We start from the raw sequence: 17293 nt of genomic DNA on the forward strand, positions 1-17293 counted from the left end.
CCCAGGGTCATTTTTCTGCTCCCTTTTTTTTTTTCAAACTATCAGTTATAGTGGGTGACAAAAAGCAGGTGAAAGTGGCAGATGAATTTACCCTGAAAAATAGGCAAAGCCCTTCCCCTAGAGCTGATGCCTGAAATGACTCACAAGGTGTGCCCTTACCCGCCCCACGTTAGTAAAGATGTCTATTCCTGATTCCTAGGCAATTTTCCCAGAAGTCATTTGAATGTGGCTTAGAGGCCCATCTATATGTTATAGAAAACTGGCAATTACACATATCAGCTGTACCGGAGACTATGAATTTTCCAAACAGTAACATCAAAAGCCTGGTGTTTTTCTAGAAAGTGTATGAATCCTATTTTTCCAATGCCCCAGGCCTCACCTCTTATCCGTGGGAGCCATAATTTTTGAAAATACTACTTGGAATAACACCTGAGAAGTTTTCAAAGTGCTTCCAAATCTTACTTCATCTTCCTCACAGTCTTGACAGAGAGGAAACTAAGAATGAGAACAACTGTCTTGCCCAGGGTCACACCAGAGAGTTAAATGCAAGGACTCATTTTTTTCACAAATTCCTATTTATTTTTCAAGTCCAATTTTACATATCACCTCCTCTGTGAAGCCTCCCAGACTCCACAGGCAAAGACAAAGGCTCCATTCTCAGTGACCCTATAGTTCTTTATGATATGACTGTGTATTTTAGTTACTGGTAATGATGCCCTAGCTAGAAGGTGGTTTTCCAAGCCTCAGGAAAACCATGTCTTGTTCATCTTATTCTCAGTGCTTTAGCATGAGACAAAGAGCTCTATGCATGTTTAGTAGAACCCTCATTAATTCACAGATGATGACTTTTTTAATACAAATCCTGTAAGTATCCTTTGTCAGCACTATATGGAAGCAGAAGAACGCAGTGCCTAGAAGGTAAACAGGACTCAGGTTGAGTCCCAGTTCTGACACTCAGTAACTGAGTCACCTTGGATCAGCCACTTCACCTCACTGAGCCTCTGCTTCCTTACCTGCCAAGGATTTCTTCTACAACCACATGGTTAAGGCTAGTTTCCAACAGTGAATATCAAAAAATCAATGAGAAAAGATATATGCACCCCAATGTTCACAGCAGCACTAATCTACAATAGCCAAGGCATGGAAGCAACCTAAGTGTCCACTGACAGATGGCTGGATAAAGAAGACAGGGTATACAGATACAATGGAATACTGCTCAGCCATAAAAAAGAATGAAATAATGCCATTTGCAGCAACGTGGATGGACCTGGAGACCGTCATACTAAGTGAAGTAAGCCAGAAAGAGAAAGAAAAATGCCATGTATCACTCATATGTAGGATCTAAAAAAAATGACACAAATGAACTTATTTACAAAACAGAAACAGATTTATGGACATAGAAAACAAACTTCTGGTTACCAAAGGGGAAAGGGGGTTGAGGGGAATAAATCAGGAGTTTGGGATTAGCAGATGCAAACTACTATATATAAGATAGATAAACAACAAGGCCCTCCTGTATAGCACAGGGAACTGTAGTATCTTGTAACAAACCATAATGAAAAAGAATCTATGTATATGTAACTGAATCATTTTGCTGTCCACCAGAAACTAACAATATTGCAAATCAACTGTATTTCAATTTTTAACAAGTGAACAGGAAAGAAAAGAGAGGCAAATAACAAGAAGTGGTAGAATGAGACCACTTTCTCTAGTTTCATCATGTGACAAGAACTGCAATAATTCAGAGACCCGGTGATTACATTTCTAACTTTAATCATTCCGGGTATGACTTTCAAACTCCCACAACAGATGAAATGCTAGACTCTGGGCATGTAGTTGAACGAAAACACAATCACTCTGGTCTGCCACGTCGCATACCAGTTGTTTTGGGGAAAGAGGGAAGATACTCCTAAATGTCCTATGATTTTTTACTACTAGAACTTCAGTGGAAAAAGTTTTTTTCCAGTAACAATACCTGCTCAAACTTGATTCATATTTTTTATCTTTTGTGGTAGTGCTGATTCTGTAAAATATACAGCATTTCCCACATCACAGATAATTATACACAGCCTAGGCCCTCATCCACCTACCCCTCTACCACATGCACATGCATCACTTGATAACCATAGATCTAGACAGATTCATTTTGGCTCCAACCCAAGATAGCTCAAGTGGAGACTCCCTTTCTTGTGCTCTCCATCTCAGAAAGGATGGATGCTGGCCGTGTCTGGGCAGAATGGGAACCTGGGCAAATAACCCACTCCTGCACGTCAAGCAAGATATTAAAGAGTTTCAATATGACTGTCATTTCCTCCACTGGCAGGGAGCGATAAATGAAACATACGTTCCTATTATCTGCCCACCCTTCGGAGTGATGGATTACCTGAGTGGAAAAGGATATTGCTCCTGGGCTCCCGAGAATTATAGGTAGCTCTTCATGAATGTTAATATCAAATGGGGCCAAATTGGCACAGCAGAGGCAAGAACTATCTGGTAATTCATTCTTCCTTTATTTTGTGTTTAAAAAAAAAAAGCAATGTCTTTTGCCTTCTTCCATTTTCCATATATTTTTTCCTCTAGAAAGTACGCAGTAACGTCATCATTCCTGCACTAATGGCAGTATTGGCCAAAATGTGCGGCTTAAAAGCAGGGTGATGTGTTTTGAATAGAGCTTCTGGGAGGCTGAACATCCGCACTCTGCTACAAAGGAATACAGGTAATGTTTTGCCAACCAGAAGGCTGACCTCGCCTGCCACAGCGGCAAAGTTTAACAAGTAGAATCTTGCAAATAAAGCATAGGATTGTTAATACTAATAACAAGACTTTTAGTAACTAAAATGCCCTGGGAGTGGAGTGTTTGCGGAAAACAAAGATGTACCTGAAAACCCACTTTAATTCACCATTTGCAGTTTCAAACATTTAAAACTGATTTTCCTCCTTTTTCACCTTCATAAATATGAGTTACTCTTTATCAAAGAAGGCTATAGAGTGCCCTGAAGTCCTCATTGCAAAGGTGCCTATATTTCAGATAGAGATGGAGAGGCGAAAAAGCATGTGAACAATCAACTTTAATGGATCTGACCCAGGACCATTCCCTGGAAGTCGTTTAATTAACTAAATCCTCGATGGCAGTTTGTTTCCCGGCCATTGGCCTCTTTATCTTATGAGCTTAGGCCAAAGCAATTCCCAGCATTTGGGCTCACTAGGTCAAGGTTTATAGTAGGAGAAGGCAATGACACTGCTTTGGAAGAAGACTGTTAGCATTATTTTAGAGCTGAACCTTTTTAAAAAGTCTAATTTGAAAGGAGACAGAGAGGGATTTTCAAGGCAGGGCCACACACTAGATCTCAATGCCTTCTGCCCACCTTGCCCCACTCCAGTAGTCTTTAAGAACATACAGCTGTGAATTTTCAGTCATCAAAGCACTAAACACTGGCTGCTTTTTCACTGGGCAGAATACTATAAATGTTAGACTCTGCAGGGATCATTAAGACTATAAACCAAAAGTCCACAAAAACATGTTTTCTCAGAAAATAATCCTAAACCATTTGGATCCAATTTGATTTATAAGAGAAATGAACATATTCTAAAAAGTGAATATGGGGATTTTTTTCTTGACCCTAAAGGGCTACCATTTGTTTGATATGAACTAAAATTCCCAAGATTTGTTGCACACAGTCCAGCCTGAGAACAATCTGTTGTGGAGTCATTTAAAATCCCTGCTCAGGGAGCACCAGGGATGCCCACAGCAGCTGAGCTGGAAGAGCGCTCAGGAAGGGGAAATAAAAACAACAGGAGTGCATTCCCGGCTGTATCAGCTGCTTCAGACGCCTTCATGTGAAAGATCAAATCGTGCCTTTGTGAATGTTTCGCTTTTCAGATTTCACCCCTCAGACTATGAGGGGGAATATGCTTTTGTTATTTGAAGCAATCAATGACTTTTTCAACTTTCCAGATACGAAGAATCAAACCAGTGTGACACTGGATGTCTTATGGGTGTCCTCGTGAGAAGCCAGAGATGGAAGATAGAAAGTGCTGTGGCTGTCAACTGCGTTAGCAGTGGAAAGATGGGAGAAATGCACACACACACTCACCCTGAATCCAATCTATACTGATAGTGGAACCGCTATTTAAATAATCATTCACTGGCTGTCTTCAAGAATTGGAAGCTGCTGTTTCCATGATGAAAGATCTAATTCATAATATCAGTTCACCACATTAAATATGAAAAAATACCAGTCTAGTGCATCAGCCTAAATTAAGCTTTAGTAAATGTTCAGACTTAGATAAATCATCACTCTTGGAACTGAAGAAAAATTCTTTAATATCTGGTCCAGATCAAATTTGAGTTGCTTATCTTATTGTATATGCAAAGTGAGCTAGCACTCATTTCCTTAAGGAGCTCGTGATCTTTTGACATAATATATTGGAACTTGAAACTGTATGATTTACAGAGTTTATTAAGGGTTCTCTGATGCCACATTTTCGGGCATACTCGGAATCTCTCGGTACCACTGCCACCTGGTGCTTACCCTGCCTCCACCACTTCCTTGGCCCATCAACTCCTCTCCCGCCTGCGTGGTTCTGCCATCTGGGATCAGTCAGCTACTTGCCTCAGGAATCCTGGATGCTTTGCCTTGGCCTCTGCCATGCAGCCTGTGGACCAGTCTTTTGCCTGGTGTTTCTGACCCCTCCTACCCTGAAGTAGGATGGGACACCCTCCACAGGGCATGGGATGCAGCATCCTCTTAGACTCCAAAGGATCGGGATGATACAACCTAGAAGTGTGGGGGAGTTCACACTCTTTGGGGTAAACTAACCAGTGGGAAACAGGAGCAGGTGGGGGAGACTGGCACATAAATTCTCCCTCGATCCTCTCTTCCATGAACTGTTTGGAGGCACAGTTTATCCACACAGTTTGTGCACAACATCCACTGACATTCTAAGAGGTCACATCTGCCAAGTGACCTGCTTTGTCTCTTTGGGGCTCATAGCAAAACACTATCACATCACCTCGCATCGCTTCCCCTCCTCCCTGCCTTACCTCCTTTATCCTCTCACTGCCCTGGGTTTGTACCTCTCCAATTTAGTATCAGTACTTCAGCCTTGCCATAGGCTCTTGGGAACCTGAGCTAAGACAGCTCATTAGAAATCATCCCTGCATTTGCAGATGCATGCATTTCTCAGCCAAAGAAAGAGGCAAAGTACATTTCATACATCTTTCTGATGTTTTGAGTCCCCAAAGCAAAAAGAGTCAAGTTATTAACATGTATTTGAAATTTGTATATTTATATGTAATGAGAAAATAATGTCACTCCATTCAAACTCTAAAATGTCAATGAGGACCTAGATATTGACTTGTTATGCCATTGTTCCTAGGGAAGAGCATAAGGTTGATTTTGCCTGATTACTGAAATCCCATGACTACAATAAAATTTATGTGAATTTTGGGGTTACAGAGAATGTGAATGGTACCTTAGCTTTGCCACCTACTTAGCTGTGAGATCTTAATCAAATTACTTAAACTCTGATTTTTTATTCCCTCCTCTGTCATGTGTCACTAATAATACATACTCCATACTGTTGTAAAGCATCTGGTCCTGTGCTTAGAACTCAGAGTGCTCAGTAATTAGTAGCTATACACATTATTACTGCAGCTTTCCAGTTAAGGAAAAAAGAAAAAGTTGGGTTTCTTACTGAACTTTTGGAAGAGCTGTGACGGACCTGAATTACAAAGAGGTGTTTTGCTGACAAGTGGTAGAACGGTCACTCAAACGAGCTTAGACAACAGAGGGGAATTGTTGACTCAGAACACACAGGGAGACAAGAATGGATGGAGCCTCAAACATCAGAGCTCCAGTGCTTTGGTCTGTGCCCTCTTACTCTCCATCTATCAGGCCCACTTCCTTGGCACGTCGGCTCCATTCTCTCCCATTACAGGTGCGCTTCCATGATGTCCACCAGCATGGCCAGGCTTATCCCATGTCAGCTCAGCAACCCCAATGAAAAGAGAGCTTTTCACCAACATCTATGTATCAATCCTTTTGGACACTGATGGCCCCTGCTGGTTTCACAAGGTCACCCCTTGGACCAATCATAGTTATTAAGGTGATGACATACTAGAATTGGCCAAGTCTGATCACCTGTCTGCCCTGGTGGTCAAGGGGACAAAATCTGTTATTTAAAGAAGGGGACTGAGAAAGTTTCCTAGGCACACACACACACATGCACACACACACACACATGCACACACACACACATGCACACACACACACATGCACACACACACACACATGCACACACACACATGCACACACACACATGCACACACACACACATGCACACACACACACGCACATGCACACACACATGCACACACACACATGCACACACACACACACATGCACACACACACACACATGCACACACACACACACGTGTGCGCGCACAAGCCACCACACAGGGATCAGCCAACGTTTTCTGTAGAGGGCCAAAGAGCAAATAGTTGGGTTTTTGCAGTCCACGTAAGGTCCCAGTGGCATGTTCTTCTTTTGTTTTTTTGTTTGTTTTGTTTTTACAACCATATATAGTTTTCTTAGCTTGCTGACTGTGCAAAAACAAGCCACGAGCCATCGTTTGCCAACCACTCCGCTACAGTATAATGCAAGCAAAGTGAATATGGAGGACCATTCACTGTGGAGCTGGTGATATGCTGGATATATTTATACAGGTCTAAGTGTTTGGACTTTCACAATACTACACTAGTGAGGAAGTACATGGCAGAGCTGGGGAGTAAGGAAACAATTTCTATCCAGCAGTCAACAAATATTTTCTGAGCACATACCACTGAAATTCTAAAGCTCACAGCACACTCATAAATTGAGCATTGCATTTTAAAGACCCCAAGTTACCAATATTTTGTGTATCAGTATGGAATTAGAAGGAGAAGAACAGAATAGATATTCTAGAACTTTAAAGGAGGCAACAGAAAGAACAAAAGAACAAAGGGAGAACCTTTGTACCAGTGTCTACCCTTCTTCCCTGTAAAGTATTCTGAATACTGAATAATGGGAGCAAAGGCAAATTTAAACATTTTCTGCCCTAATGAATTCAGTTCAAAATCTGTTTTAATATTAGGCATCTTTATGAATATTAATGCTGTTGAACATAGGTAACGAGAGAAAAGAATATTCAGCATTCCTCTCCCCACTCCACCTACTAGCTCTGTCATCACTCCTATGCCCTTTTAATGTCATTTTCTATCAGTGAGATGAAGACACTGACATGCTAATGCTATGGGTGTTGCTCAAAATTAAACAAGTACAGCAAAATAAGTCACTTTTTACAAGAATCCACACCGCTTAGTTCCATTTCTGAAGATTTACTTTTTAACATTAGACCAGCGATTCTGAAGGCAGAAGCCTGGAAACTTGCATGGAAAAATTAGATCTTTATTTTCACTAATCACTAACTGAAATTTAGCATTCCTTTGAGTTTTAAACATAGCCAACAGACCACAGTAGTATGAGCAGTACCTGTGATTTTGTCACAAAATCACAGATATTTTCATATCACATCTTCTATGTGTTATATTTTCATCTTCCATCTTACATTAAAGATGTTGCAGATCTCCAAATATCACCTCTGCTCACCACTACTTCAAAATTACAGTAGTTACTAACTCACCACTCGATCAAGTTGTAGGATATGTTAATAAAAACATATTGCCATCAAATTTATTTTTTTTTAATATTTTTACAATGCTACTTCAAGATAATTGATCTCCTTTGTAATTCTATGTTTTCCTGAGAGGTGTTCCACAGGCCTCAACTTCCTACAAAAGACATGATGGCATAAAAATGTTTCAAACCTGCTGCTTTAGACAAAGTTGACTCTTCCCTACAACTTGAAATATATTCTTGTTGTGTTTTTCTCAGCTTCACGCTCTCCTGATTGTCCCTCTATCTCACTGGCAATCTCCTCCGCTGGTTTCTCCTCTTCCCCTTGACTTCGATATTGAATTGGTCCATGGCTCACTCCCAGGTCCCTTTCTGTATCTGAACTCAAGCTGAGAGACCTCATCCCATCCATGGCTTTCAAGATCATTGATAAGCTGATGATCCACGATCTCCATCTTCAGCCTATTGTATCCAATCCTGACATCTCCACTTGAAGATCTGATAGGAATGTCATGCTGAACATGGCCATAACACAACTTTTGACCACCCCACCACTAACAAAACCTCTGCTCCCCCAGTTTCCCCATCTCAGTAAATGGAATCATCTCCTAAACCAATTGCTCAAAACATATCTTTGATTCCTTTTTTTCCCTCTCATGCTCCATATTCAATCCATCAGCAAATTTTTATCAACTCAACCTTCAAAACACATCCTCAGTTTGTTGACTTCTCTCCTGCACACCTGCTACCACTCTAGTTGTAGCTCCATTTATCACCCGAATTATACTGTGGCTTCCTGTCTCATCTCCCTATCTGGAAACTTGCATGGAAAAACAATTAGTTTTGTACACAGTAATAAGAATTATTGTAAAATTATGGAATATTTCTGATACGCAAACAGGAAAAAGGATTAATACATTTATACTTACCACTCAGGAAAATTTTTTATAATAATCAGATCATTGTCATGTCTCTGCCTAAAATGATGTAATTGCTATCCATTGTATTTAGAATTAATTAACAACTCTTTACCATGACTTACAAGACCCTATTATGATCTAGTCCTTGCCCATATCTATAACCTTCCCCTCCCACAACAGTCAGTCACAGTGACCTCACTGCGGTTCCTCAAAGCCACTGAGCTGACTCTCACCTCAGAAGCTTTGCATTAACTACTCCATCTGCCTACAGTTCTCTTCCACCAGATCTTTGCATGGCTGGTTCTTTCTGGCCCCAGCTTAAAACCTCATGAAAAGACCTTCACTGTTCATCCAACCTAAGGAATTCACCTGCTAATCCCTATCACATCACTATTTTCTCTTCGTCATTATATTTTAAATTGTTATTTTTGTTTATTCCTTATTTGCCTATTTATTTCTATAAACACACACGCACGAGCATGCACTCTATGAGACGTGGGATGTTGTCAGACTTGTATACTCTTTTAACTCCAGTACCTATTAGATGCTCAATAAATGTTTGGAGAAGAAAGGAAGGTGGGGGGGAGAGAGAGAGAGGAAGAAAGTGAGGACAGGAAGGAGGACGAAAATGAGAAAAGAGGAAAAGGAAGGAATTTAACATTTTTAAGTACTCCATCTAAAAACCTGTCACAGAATGATTTCAAGCAGCATCTCAATAGACATTTCTAGAGATGAAATTATTCACACCACCCAGTAACTTAAAAAAAAAAAAGTGTCATGCTCTGATCTTAAGGAAAAGAGACAATCATAAAAGATGATGAAGGCTGAACCATCACTGGTACAGCTCAAGAGGCCTAATTGCAAAGTATGTGGCTGCCCACTCATCCTGCGACAATGCCAAGTTCACCATGAAGAGCACAGTGTGGTCACTCAACCAGAGAACGGTGCACTGCCTTTCCGCCCAGATGAGCTGATCATCTCCCAGAGAAAAATCAGCATTAACAAGAAAATGTTTAACTGAGACAGAACACAGAACTAACTCCTACAGGTGAGAATCTAAGGTGATCCTCTCAAGTTTTCAATGTTAATCATTGATGGACTTGGTCACCAAACCTCAGAGTAAGGTGCTTCAGTCTACACCATCAGTTAGGCTTCCTATTCTAATTCTCCACATGAAGAGGCCTGCTTTAGAAAGCCTGGGTGGATTCAGAAGTGCTCAGGTTGAGATGTTCTTTCTAGGCGCTCCCAGCCTGGGCCTCACATCCTGACTGGAGAAGCATCTTTCGGATACCTATTACATGCTAGTCACTGAACCACATGCTGGAGACTCAAAGATCCTGACTTCACCAATTACTCACAGTGTGTCTTAAGGAAAGAAACTTACCACCTCTGACCTCAAATTCCTACCTGTAAAATGGGAACAATGATAGGACTTCCAAGCTCACTTGGGTCATTGGAAGAAGTCATTTCCTTGCAGCTGTGGGACACCTTGCAGCTGGCTTCTTCAAAGCTACCAAGGAGTCTCTAGAGTAAGCTGCTAGCAAGAAAGTTTATATAATGTAACCTAATCATGGGACTGACATCCCATCATGTTTGCCATAGTCCATTGATGAAAACAAGTTACCAATCCCAAAATCAAGGTGGGGAATAATACAAGAGTATAAACACCAGGAGATGGGGATCACGGGGGCCACCTTGAAGTCTGTCCACCACAGTTAGGGATAAAGCCAAGCATTTCCAGCAGAGTATGAGAAATGCTCTAATGGTCAATTACAGAATGCTGCGCACAGAACTTTTACTGGGTAAGTCGTGGTGGTGGTAGTGGTTCAAGACTTACTGGAGGAAGAACCATAAGCTGAGACAAGGAGGACATGTCCGAGTTTGCCATGTAGGTACTGGGAAGGGTATGTGTTCCAGACAGAGAGCCCGATGGAATGAAAACACTATAAATAAAAATTAATGCATATGACCAACCACGTTTCATTTTATTTTGTATTCTATGAACTGCTAACATGTTACCAGGTGAAAGTTCTCCATCATAGGCACAAGGTCACACCCAGTAAGTTTAAATACTTTCTTAAATTAATATCTAAAGGAAAAATCTTTTCAAATTTGCTCCTCACTCTTAGAGGGAAATGCTTACAGTGTTCTCAAAGAAAAGATTTCCAGTTTATGAGTTCCCATCACTATTTAAAATAGTGACTGACTCCTAAGGTTTTAGTGCATCCTTGGTCTTGAACAAACCTAGCTCAGATCCCAGCTCTTTGCCAATCTCTAAAGTAATTATCTTCTGAAAAGAAAGGCCCATGGGTGGGAAAGCACCAGCTGTTGAACACTTAATACTACATGCCAAGTGAACGGCCAGTTGCCCAAATAAAATAGGTATCTAAGCCAGGTGGGATTGTTTATTCTAATTTGCTTATTCAAATTGGAATGTAGCCAGTTAGTTTTGTAAAAGGCGCTTGCAAAATAATAAACTGGTATTGACTGCTAGACAGTATCCTCCTCTGTGATGTCTATACTGAACCTCCACTTCAAAAAGACCCCTGAACTTTGCCCTCTGCTTAATTTCTAATGGTGCTCAGATTTCTCAGCCATATTTAACATCAACTCCAGAAAAGTCCATGAAATGGGGCTTGAGAGCAGAGCTTACTGTGATAGATTATAGTTAAAGCAAAATCTTTATTGAATTACTTTCAAAGAATAAGTTCTAGTAGTCACACTCCCTCTATGCCTAAGTGTGTCCATAAGAATGCTTTCTGGTATGAGAAACAGAAGTCCTCATGTAAATGAGCTAAAGCACTAAAGAAGATTTAGAGGCTAATGTAACTGCTAAGTCCACAGATAGTGGTGGTTTCAGATACAGTTTGATCATGCCTTCTGGCTCCACTTCCCTCCTAAACTCTAGGCAATTTTCTCAGCTCTTTTAAAGGCGGATTCCCAAGAGTGACTGTGAGTAGCAATTTACATCCAAGAGGAGAGGATTCCTTCAACCATTCAGTGAAAACCCTGACCACTGAGCCAAGAAAGCCACATTCAAACCAGTCCCTGTGGCCAGGGGTCATCATTTGTTAAATGATTCAGTTGTGTGATTTCACAAGGCAGTGTGGTTGTGTATGTCTTTATCTGTGAGGCCAGTGTGAGGAATCGAGTCCCCTAGCCAGTGTATGGGTCTTACAGGCTGCCCAGCACCTGCAGCTCAACAGAGCTGTCTCTTCTCTAGATTGTGTTCATACTATAGACAGATTTATGAATACAGGCATGCCTGAAGGTCTACTGAGATGCACAGGGAATGTCAAGGGCCCACTCTTTGAGGTTTGATAATGTACCACAATGGAAGCACTCAGAGCTATTCCCAAGCGCCCCAAATCAAAACATCAAGACGTTCGGCACGCTGCAGAATTCCACTGTCTCATGCCCCATAACCAAACTTACTTGAAAATCAATCTCATAGCAAATCTAGGACAGGGGAAATGACCCCAGCTGCACCAGCAGCCTCTCCCTGACCAGCTTATACAATAATATTAGAATTGTATTTAATCATGGCATTTCAAGAGTCCTTTTCAAAGTACTCTTTTTGCTCCTCCAATTTTCTAGGCCTTCACATCTCTCAAGATATCAAACATGATGTTTTTAGGAGCCAACCAAGTTATACATAATGCATTTTTATGTTCCTAAATTAACAAAGTGACTTTAGATCTGTGAAGGGTGTTAAAAATTATATAAGCCATGTAAGTATTTTTATTTGTTCAAACATTTCCAGTTTCCTTCAGGGCTTAAAAGTTTCTGAGAACTTTATATTTCTAAGTAGGCCCAGCTTGTTATGTATGGGGAAAAAGGTACTCTAAAAACATGGCCATTTTTTTTTCTTAAGGGCCTCATGGCCAGCTTTTTTTTTTTTTTTTTTTTTTTTTTTTTTTGCATTTTCTAGAATGCCAACCAGTCATTTTAGGCATATCTATCCCCAAACGATAGAGTATATAGACAGCTTGCTTCTTTCTAATCAGCATTCATGAGGTCGAGTGGACCATGAGATAAGGATTTGAGTGCAGGTAGTTTATTTGCAAGGTGATCCCAGAAAACACCAGTAAAGAAGGGAAGTTAGATGGGAAAAGAAAGCAACCAATTCAGGATGTGTTGTCAGGGAGCAGGTGTCTACCGTCTGCTTTTGTGGCTTAATCCTGCTGGGGACCCCTGGGAGAGAGAGTGTAGAATAAGCTTCAGTGTTATCTCATCTGAAGGGCAAGTAGCTGGGATATTTATTCTTCAAATCCTTTCCATCACTGGTGGGGGGACTGGTCCCAAGGGGGCATTAGCTCTTGGATATTTCTGGCCTTCCCAGACAAAGGTCAAGACAAAGGCCATAAGCAGAGAGCTGCTCAATGCCTGCAGAAGGATGCTAATAGTACACACTGGTCCTGGGAGTGCAGACAGTATGGGCGGGGCACCAGCATATTTGCAGCAATGCCTAAGGGTACAGGGTTAATATGGAGATACTTCTTGGTACCAATCGTAAGTATCACTGGTTGTTACTTTAAAAAGGAAACATTGCATTCAAGAAATTCCTATTTCTTGAGGTTAACCGATATCATTTCACTTACATCTCAAGGCATCGTTGCAGAGTGAAAAGCGCCCTGAACTGGGGATGAGCAGAGCTAGGATCTGGCCCAGACTCTGTGGCCTCATATGCAGTGATTCTTGACTCTGGACCTCAGTTTCTTCAACGTAAATTGAAGCCTTAAGCTAATGATAATAGAAAACTCAGATCTGGCCTTATTACATGCCAGGCACCATTCTGAGTGCTTTAGGGATGTTAACTCATATTAACCCTCAAGACATTCAATGAGATGAGGACTGTTATTATTATCTTCATTTTACAGAGAAGAAAACAGACACAATGTGCTTAAGTAACTCGAATGAGGTCACGTTGGCAGTAAGTGGTAGAACCGGGATTGGAACCCAAATTATCTGGCTACAAAATCAGGACCCTTAACCCCAACTAGGCTTCCTCTTAATGTAGTCATCTCTAAGCCCCCCTCATTACTAGTGATCTATAATCTTTGACCTCTGATAAAACCAGGCAGGAGAGTAGTATATTCCTTTGCCATATGTTTTGACTTCCTTTGCCTGACACAGGCTGACTTGTGTCTTCCCTCTCATGGCATAATTTACAAGATACATTTATAGCAGCTAGCAATAACCGGAAAACATCATGTACCTAGTAGGTCCTAATATATCCTGTCTGGAAATGGCAATCCATGTCTGCATCAGGAAGAGATGTGATTTAAATCCTTAAGAAAATGAATTGTCATATCTTTCCAATACCCTTGCAAATATTTCACCAACTATGGAAGCTTTAGACCATCAAAAACTGATCTTCTGCCAGTTTTATTACTAGAATATATCCTTTCAGAATGTAACCTACATTTGTTCAAGTAAGATGCCAATAAACCAGTCATCATCAGTCTGACTAGGATTTTCAGTTTCCACTGGAGAGCAGTCGTATATATCAGCTCAAGGTAATCAGGCCAGTTTCCATCATCTCTAAAAGTCTGGTCCAAAAATTTCTTAGAATATCACTTTCAGATGTCTGAAAACTTCCCTCTGAACTCGTATTATTATGGTGAAAGTTATTTAATTCATTTATAAAACGTATGCTAATTTCCTACTACATACAGCCCACTATGCTAGGAATTGAGATTTGAGGATAGTGACATCCATTGCTGTCTCTGCCCTTTATGATGCTTCAAATACAGAAGGCGAGAGGGATACAGGACAACAATACTGGAAAGTGAATGACATGTAGCAAGCGAGACTCTAAGTGTAAGGTGAATATGGAACTGGACATCCTCAAAGATCTAAATTACTGAAATGGTGTCTGGTGCTTATGACTGAAGATCTTCATTCATTCATTCACCAAATAATTACTGAGCACCTATTATTATGTGCCAGGAATTTTGCTGTAAAGAAGATGTTTGCAATCAAGAAGACAGCTATGGATTTTGCTTTCATGCAGTTTACAGTTTAATTGGGTGATTGACAGATGAATTAACAACTGTTCCACCTCTGGCAGGTGCCACAAGTCCCTTACCATCGTAACCTTCCAGGAGCCAATTCTAACTCCTCAAACATCCAACCTAGATGATTTTCTTCACTTTGTGCCTTAACTGGTTTCCCCCTTCAGGTCAAGGAGGGTTCAAATGATGTGTTTTTAAAAGAAAGAGAAAAGGTCATCCTTTTTGCTGTAAAATTCTCTGGCTGGAGCCAAAGGATTCCCAAGCACCAAAAGAAGAGGCACATGGAGAGGGAACATAGCTAGGCAGAGTGGAACGACTATGGAATTCTCTACACAGTGAAGGGATGAGGTTAAGGGAAGAGGTTTAATGAGCAGTCGTGCCATTAAACACCAGAAGAGATGACAGGCACCCACCTAACCTGGCTTCTCTGGGCACCCCTTGTGCCCCCTACACAGATCACATCCTCTTTTGAGCCTCTGAAGGCAAATTTGCCATTTGACGTGTTTTTTATTTTTTTCTGTTATCTAATAGAAACAAAAGAAAACAAAACAAAATTCCTAAGGAGGGTAGGAAGTGAGAGAAGGATGGACCACTGACGCTGTAAAATCCAAGTGATGGCCTTTATAAAGTGCAACACAACGGCAAAGTGAAATATGCCTTTGACATTCTTTAAACCTTCCGGACATTCTGTCCACCCTTCCGAGCAAGAATCCTTTTGGTTCCCTTACTAACTTTACACTTAGATTTCTCACTATAAACAGCAACTAAGGATGTGACTCTGGCTATGATAACATATGACTCAAGCACACCCCTTGGGCACATACTGTGGTCTCTTATCAGATGACCTGCCTGACTTTGACACCCTTCTCTACTTCAGGAAATTTTGTAAGATGGAGTTTTAAGTGTAACCAGTCCTAATTCCCTTTATCCCCAAAGGCTCCCAAGCCAGCAATCTTGGAATGATCCATGCCTTGCGATTCTCACATTTCCCTTATCTCTGAGACTACTTCTCATGTTTGATTTGATGCCACTCGAAAAATATTCACCCCTTGACCTGCAATAGAACTGAAATCCCCATATATATCCTGACCTCTTCTTGCATCAACCCTTTGTCATACCACCTCCTAATACCTTTCTAAATCCCTCCTGAACATGAGAATTCTGTTCCTTGTAGCCGCCCCAAACTCACTCATCTCAACTTTAGCTATTCTAATCATTTTGTTTAACTCCAGTTTTTGAAAATTCAGCATGTGTTGCTTCTTGCAGCTCAGTTTATAGCCAAGGGCTTCATCCTACTTATGTCAGGTTTCCACTGTAAAATTTAATTGGAAAATTGAGGCAAAGATAGGTAATCCAGGGAAGAGCTTAAAGATAAAAATAAAAAACTGAAATGGTTTTACCATCAATATTGGCTACTCTCCCATCATCTATCTACATCTTGCTTTGAAATAGAAGGGAAAATGAATGAAGACCAAGGAAAAGATCAGGGTAAGAAAAGGGGTAAGTCGGAAGACACTCAGAATCAAATCTGGCTAAAAAAGAACCAAACTTTGCCCCCTCCCCTACTTTCCCACAACCCCTTATCAAGTATTACTTCACAGTGGACTTTTGTTGAAAGGTGCCTTGCAAAGAGTTTTGGAAAGAGCGTGAACACTGGGAACAGATGAACTTGGACTCTAATCCCAACTCTATCATTTGTTTGCTGTATGACCTTGTGCAAGTTACTTATCCTCTCGAAATTGTTTTCCCATCTACAGAATGAGGGTAATAGTCCTTCCTTATAGGATTGTTGTGAGAATTAAATGAGATGACTTATAAAAAGCATCTGTCAGGGGAACACACATTATATCTGGTCGCTCCCTTCCATTACCTTTAACTGAATGATTCAAAGAATTCTGTTTCAACATTGATTGATTCTACATTCCACTGAGATGCCAAATCGCAAACCCAGCAAGACAACAGCAGAGACTTCTAATATTTCCCCAAGATTTCCACAAGGAGTTAGTAATCTAGGTGGACTAAACTTCATTCAGGCAGGCTACACAGTTTTCGTGCCTTTTAGATAGCAATCCTCAAGCCTACAGTATCTTCAGACTGACCTGGTTTGCATACTACATATATATTTCAGAAGGATGGGTTCTAGAAATCTGTTTGTGACAAATTTCTAGGTAGTTCTGACATTCATCCAACTTTGAGAGCCTTGCCTCTTTAAAAGATGCTTCACTACTACAGTTTCATTTATAAACCAAGTCACATCCTCCCAACTATGTTAAAAAGTCCAGGGAGATACTACTTGTCTGACCACTAATAAATATGTCATTGCTCAACATCATTGTTTTCTGGAGGTTCCACTCTATGTGAATTAACTTTTTGAATTTTTGTTCAATTCTTAAGGTAATTTCGCAGGTCTTGAATGCCAGTGGCCTGAAGACAATTATTATAAATAAACTAAAAATAAAATGTAGTCGAATTTGCAGAAGTCTGCCAATGGCCGAACTAAATCTATAAATGGGAGAATAATTTACAACTAACATGAACAAATGATGGATCAGTAACTGTATTAAAGCCACCCGTGCCAAAACCTTTAGCCAGATCTCCAGCCTATGTAATCTGCCCAAGTCCCTGAAGCCCTTCCCTCCAGAATGGATGGATCCTATCTCATATGCAAGGTGTTCCA

General features: G+C 40.7%; 1 long non-coding RNA gene across 4 annotated transcripts in view; it reads right to left on the bottom strand.

The window, feature by feature from the left end:
- The window catches only part of LOC116662020, a 114692-nt gene that overhangs the window by 19915 nt on the left and 77484 nt on the right, over positions 1–17293 (bottom strand). The window lies entirely within an intron of this gene.

The sequence above is a fragment of the Camelus ferus genome, chromosome X, assembly GCF_009834535.1.
Source record: "Camelus ferus isolate YT-003-E chromosome X, BCGSAC_Cfer_1.0, whole genome shotgun sequence".
Taxonomy (NCBI): Eukaryota; Metazoa; Chordata; class Mammalia; order Artiodactyla; family Camelidae; genus Camelus; species Camelus ferus.